Below are 6,549 nucleotides of genomic sequence, written 5' to 3'. Positions count from 1 at the left end.
ACCCCTTAAGCTGTAATTCGGTTTAAATCATGTTGTTATGTTATTTAAACATGTTACATGCTTTAATGAGTGCTGTAATATACTCTTGTTTCAAACCTTTATGGGCTTCTTATGTTAAACACAAGAAGTTATTATGAAGAATGCTGAATACCAGTAACCATTGACTTACACAGTATTTGTTTTTTATACTATGGAAGTCAACGGTTTCCAGCATTCTTCAAAATATCTTCTTTTGTGTTCTACAGAATAAAGAAACTTAAGTATTATAACCACTTCAGGGAGAGGAAATAATGAGTAAATATTCATTTTTAGGCAAACTGTCCCTTTAATATTCCCTGACTGCTAGGCCTGTCATGATAAAGATCTAATATAAAGATATATATGAAAAATATAGTCACAAAATAGTTGCGATAAGCGAGAGTATTGTCATTTTAAATCATTTTATGCCACTGATTAAAGAATGGTTACACAGCAGCATAATACTGCTCATTGAATAATAGTGTAATGCCTCTGAAAGTAGCTTCAGTCATAGTAACGTCCATCTGGAAAGATTTATCCCCTCTCTAAAAGTGCTAAAATCACAGCAGAGTAGTGCGCTCAACCATCAAGTGCTTGGAGAACAGTGCATGCTTTGGGTTTTGGTGAGGATAATTGATGCTTTATAGAGGTTAGCTTCTGTTTTCTGCTTTCGTGTTGTTTGAATAACACACACACACACACACACACACACACACACACACACACACACACACACACACACACATGCGGCTCTGTTTGATGTGGCTGCTTTACAGTGTGAACTGTGTGACCCATCTGTATCACTTCCTGATTTCATTTCATAGACTAGCTGATTATTTTGGGTCAACTTTAGGCAGCCAAGAGGACGTCTACATGCAGGTACACTGTGAAAATCGCTGTAAATCAGCAGTTTTCCGTATGTTGTGATGCATGTTTTTATTTCCTCATTTATTTCTGCTTGTGAATGTCATTATGGGATCTTGATCTCTCCTCCAGCAGTGTTTATATCCTTGAACAGTGTGTGTATAGTGTGTGTTCTGCTCATGTGTAATAGTGTGCAGTGCTGTATAGTGTGTGTTTGTGTTGTATATTACGCTATAGAAACCTTGTCATAAACTGCAGCACATGTTCTGTTATTTTAGACGTATTTCTCGAGATATTTGAAAAGATTCTCTGCAGAAATAAGGAAATATATTTACAGGTTCTGCCTGGCCCTGCTTATAACCAAACTATTCTGGATTTAGTTTTTTAAAAGGGGTAAGTTACCCAAAAATGAGAATTCTGCCATCATTTATTCACAATTCACTTTTTTCCAAACCAGTTTGAGTGTTTTATTATTATTATTATTATTATTATTATTAAATATAAAAGTAATAAAAAAGATAATAATAATATTTAATAAATAATAATAAAACTACTAATAAAATAATTGTATAATAATGATAATAATAAATAATAAAAATAATATAATAATAATAAAGTAATAATAAAATAATAATAATAATAAAATAATAATAAAAATGTAATAAAAATATAAATAAAATAATAATAAAAAATAATAATAAAAAATCAAATAATAATACTTAAATAATACAAAAATAATTAATAATAATAACACTAATAATAATAATAATTAAATAACAATGATAATAATAAATAATAAAAATAACATAATAATAATAATAATAATAATAAAATAATAATAATATAAAACTAATAATACATATAAATAAAATAAAAAAATAAAATAATAATAATAAAAATAACAAAATAATAATAAAATAATAATAAAAAATCAAATAATAATACTTAAATAATGCTAAAATAATTAATAATAATAACAACAATAATAATAACTATAATAATAATTAAATAACAATAATAATAAAAATAATGGGTGGCGCAGTAGGTAGTGCTGTCACCTCACAGCAAGAAGGTTGCTGGTTCGAGCAAATAAAATAAAAAAAGTCAATGGTCATGGATTTCCAACATTCTTTAAAACATCATCTTTTCTCTTTAACAACAACAACACATTGTGTGAACTGTTCCTATAATAACTCACGGTGACTGAATGAGGTAAAAGTAGGTTAAAATGTGTGTTGGAGTAAAGGGAAGTTCCATTGACCTGCTTTGAACTAATTTCAACAACTGTGTGTGTGCGTGCGTGTGCGTGTGTGTGTTGTGTGTGTGTGTGTTGTGTGTGTGTGTTGTGTGTTGTGTGTGTTGTGTGTGTGTGTGTGTGTGTGTGTTGTGTGTTGTGTGTTGTGTGTTGTGTGTTGTGTGTTGTGTGTGTGTGTGTGTGTGTGTGTGTGTGTGTGGCCTGAAAGTCAACCTCCTCTGGATTAGGTTAGGTCATGTGTTGGACATTAACCATTCCTCTGCTTTCTCTCTCTTCTCTGTGGTTCATTGTTCAGAAGCTGCAGCTCTTCCTTTTACTGATATTCATCAGCTTGATGCTACAGCTTCCAGCTCCAGTTTTACCAGTTTAGGAACCTTTTGGAGTCTCTTTGTTTCTTCAGGGGCTTTCGCAGTAGCTCTTCTGATACACTCTTCTGTTTGTTTGAGGGTTTCTTCTTCCATACATAATTGTTAATGCGCATGCAACAAGCCAATTCCCACACTCAAACCAACATCTTTTGCATGCAGAACGTCATGTAGGTTCATGTAGGTGCATTCTGCACACCTAAAACAGGATATGTTGTGCACAGACTTGTTATTTTGCATGCAACAAGCCATTTTGTTCACTCAAAACATGATCTTTTACACACAGAATTGTTTCTGCACGTTTAAAACAGGATATTTTGTGCACCGAATTAATAACCTGCATGCAACAAGCCATTTTGTTCACTCAAAACATGATCTTTTGCTCACATAATTATTGCAAATCTAAGCCCAAAACTTGCCAAGTGAAAACAGGACCAGTGCGCCTCACATTTACCTCTTCTTTTCCTGATGAGATGTGAACGACTATCTCCGCTTTGCCTAGTGTTTCTGATGTTCATCTCAATGACTCGCCCAGCCCTCATCCACACTGAGCTCTACTGAATGTTTCACAGTCCGCTGATTACACAATTACAGTTTGTATCTATCAGTGCTTTTCATTTATTCATTTAAACTATACGCCTGCTTATCATTTACACTTCTTCATTTAAATGTAGTTTTTCGTCATGTTTATGGAATTAAATAAGCTGCCTTGTGAGATGATGGTCAGGTAACCCAGTCCTCATGTATTAAATGACTTGTCTAAGCTAACCGAGGGTGATTTCTGCTTAATAGTTCCCTCACTCTGCTCTTGACACTCTTGAGTCATTTTTAGCTTCCTCTCTATCACATTTAAAGCTTTTTATTTCTGTGTGTGTGTGTGTGTGTGTGTGTGTGTGTGTGTGTGTGTGTGTGTGTGTTTAAATCCATCTTAAAGGTGACCTATTATGCCCCTTTCAACAAGCTGTAAACTGCATCTCTGCTGTCTCTAGAGTGTGTGTGTGTGTGTGTGTGTGTGTTTGAGTAATTATAATAATGTTCTCCAGCTCTTTGAAACTGACCCTAATTGTGGTGTTTTGTTGACTGTCGCTTTAAATGCAAATGAGATTGTGCTCGTTTAAGGAGAGGGCGGAGCTACAGACAGCTGTGCGTCAGTCTATGGAGACACGCACACACACACACACACACACACACGCGCACACTACTGTGATTAAATGTAACTTCTTTAAAGATAAGATCACTATAGGAAGTTGTGTTATCTGGTTTGGCTGTCAGTGATGACCCAGAATGCATTGGGCGTGACTGAAGTGACCCGGTTCAATAACTCCTGTCCTCTGTTGTCTCTCACACACACTGGAATCTGGTTTATCAGGAACTGAAGACTAAATTGGCCCTCCCTCTGACATTTTTAAAATAATGACAGATGAAGAATGACAGTCTACTGTCAGAATAAAACACAAGTGCTTATATCAGACCGACAAGAATACACACACTGATTTTCAGAGAACCTGAACACAAGTCATGTATGAAGTTCCCCATTTCTGAAATACATTTCACAGAACAGTGCAGATTTCAGTCAGGATCTTCAACACAGACTTATTGGAAAGTAAGACTTATTGGAAGAGCTCGACAACAAGAGAAACACCACAAATGAACCTAATGCCTGTGATTTGTAAGTGCATTTGTCACCGATTTATCTCCATATGCCCTGTGAAAATAACCTTGTTTTAATCAGTGAAAAATTCAGTTGAACAGTGATTAAATTATTAAAGTAGTTAATGTAACGTAAAAAAATTCTGGCACTGGCCACTTTATTAGGTACACCTGTCCGACTGTCCAAGAAAAGGGATTTAAGAGACTCTGATCGTGGCATGGTTGTTGCTGTCAGACGGGCTGCTCTGAGTATTTCAGAAACTGCTGATCTACTGGGATTTTCACGCATAACCATCTCTAGGGTTTACAGAGAATGCTCCGACAAAGAGGAAATCTCCAGTGAGCGGCAGTTCTGTGGGCGCAAATGCCTTGTTGATGAGGTCAGAGGAGAATGGCCAGACTGGTTCCAGCTGATAGAAAGGCGACAGTAACTCAAATAAGCACTCGCTACAACCGAGCTCTGCAGAAGAGCATCTCTGAACACACAACACGTCCAACCTTGAGGCGGATGGGCTACAGCAGCAGAAGAGCACACCGGGTGCCGCTCCTGTCAGCTAAGAACAGGAAACTGAGGCTACAATTCACACAGACTCACCAAAACTGGACAATAGAAGATTGGAGAAACGTTGCTGCTCTGATGAGTCTCCATTTCTGCTGACACATTCGGATGCTCGGCTCAGACAACATGAAAGCATGGATCATCCTGCCAGTGTCTCCATCTTCTGATGGCTACTTCCAGCAGGATAACGCAGCATGTCATGAAGCTCAATCATCTCAGACTGGTGAACATGACGATGAGTTCACTGTACTCAAATGGCCTCCACAGTCACCAGAGCTCAATCCAATAGAGCAGCTTTGGGATGTGGTGGAATGGGAGATTGGCATCATGGATGTGCAGCCGCCAAATCTGCAGCAACTGTGTGATGCTATCATGTCAATATAGAGCAAAACCTCTGAGGAATGTTTCCAGCAGTTTGTTGAATCTCTGCCAATATAGGATTAGGGCAGTTCTGGAGGCAGAAGGCCGTCCAAACGGGTACTAGTGAGGTGTATCTAATAAAGTGGCCGGTGTGTGTATGTGATCACTGTGCACTTTTATGTCTGCTTTTTAAAATGCTGTTAATAGAGTTTATGTAAATTGTTTGCTTTCCGATCTGCACAACATGGGTTATAAAAATGTTTCCATAATAGCGCTCCTTTAATACTGAAAGCAAAAAGGGAGAAGTTAATACATATATAGACTCAGACTTCTTATAAACTAATCTCTCCACATTTGACTCTCAAGATTAGTCAGCTGCTTTCAGATTTATTCATCTGATAGAGCTGTGTGTGTGTGTGTGTGTGTGTGTGTGTGTGTGTGTGCGTGTGTGTGTGTGTGTGTGTGTGTGTGTGTGTGTGTGTGTGCGCGTGTGTGTGCGTGTGTGTGTGTGTGTGTAAAGTGTGTGTGTAAAGTGTACAATCTCCTTTTGCTTTTTCACTCCTAGAAAGGAAAAGAGGACGTTCTAGTTTAGTTTAGTTCCTGGAAAGCCATACAGAGTGTTGGATTTTGTGAAACAGCACATGAGTTGTGAAAACACCCGCTGTGCTCTGAATGGACTTTCCAGAGCGGTAATGCCACACGCCTCAATTATTTAAGCAACACGTTCATTTTTTAAATGTTAATTTATCTTTTTTTTATTTTCTCAGATACTGTTACCCTTCAGACACAGCTGAAGTCAGAGTTATTAGCCCCTCTGCAGGGGCATCGCTGGACCCCATTTACTGCACGTGCCCCAGTACAAATCTCCAGCGCCCCAGTAAATGCTTTGAGATTTGATTTAAAGTGACATGTAAAGGCTTCACTAGGGTAATTAGGGTAAAGTTAGGGTAATTAGGCAAGTCATTGTATAACAGTGGTTTGTTCTGGAGACAATCCAACACTAATATTGCTGAAGGGGTGAATAATATTGAGCTTAACATGACTTTAACACTATTAAACACTGCTTTTATTCTAGACCAAATAAAACTAATCAGACTTTCTCCAGAAGAACAAACATTAGAGGAAACACTGAGAACAACTCCTCAATCTGAGAAACAGCATCTGGGAAATATCTGATAAAGAAATTCAGATGAGGGTGAATAATTTACACCTCGACTGTCTATAATGTGAGCTCTGGTTAGCAGTGTGAAACTAAAGCAGCTAGCAGTAATGGATACTCTTCACTTAAGTCCATATTTGAGGCCAGACGTCTTTACTTGAGTAGAAAAGTGAAGTCAGTGCATCATCTTTTACCAGAATATCTGTACCTTTCCTTGAGTAAAGGATGTTCTTAGCATCTCTGCTAAATTAAATGTCATGTTTGTTTCCTCGTATTTGTTTGGCTCTTGGTTTGCGGCTTGTTGAAATGTGTCAGTGCT

General features: G+C 37.3%; 1 protein-coding gene across 13 annotated transcripts in view; it reads left to right on the top strand.

Moving 5' to 3' along the window:
- anks1aa (ankyrin repeat and sterile alpha motif domain containing 1Aa) overlaps positions 1 to 6,549 on the top strand; it is a 133,527-nt gene that overhangs the window by 8,889 nt on the left and 118,089 nt on the right. The gene's annotated exons all lie outside the window — the stretch shown is intronic.

The sequence above is a fragment of the Danio rerio genome, chromosome 23 (genome assembly GCF_052040795.2).
Source record: "Danio rerio strain M-AB ecotype USA chromosome 23, GRCz13ab, whole genome shotgun sequence".
Classification (NCBI taxonomy): Eukaryota; Metazoa; Chordata; class Actinopteri; order Cypriniformes; family Danionidae; genus Danio; species Danio rerio.
The sequence above is the reverse complement of the archived record's forward strand: the minus strand, read 5'-3'. Positions and strand labels throughout refer to the sequence as shown.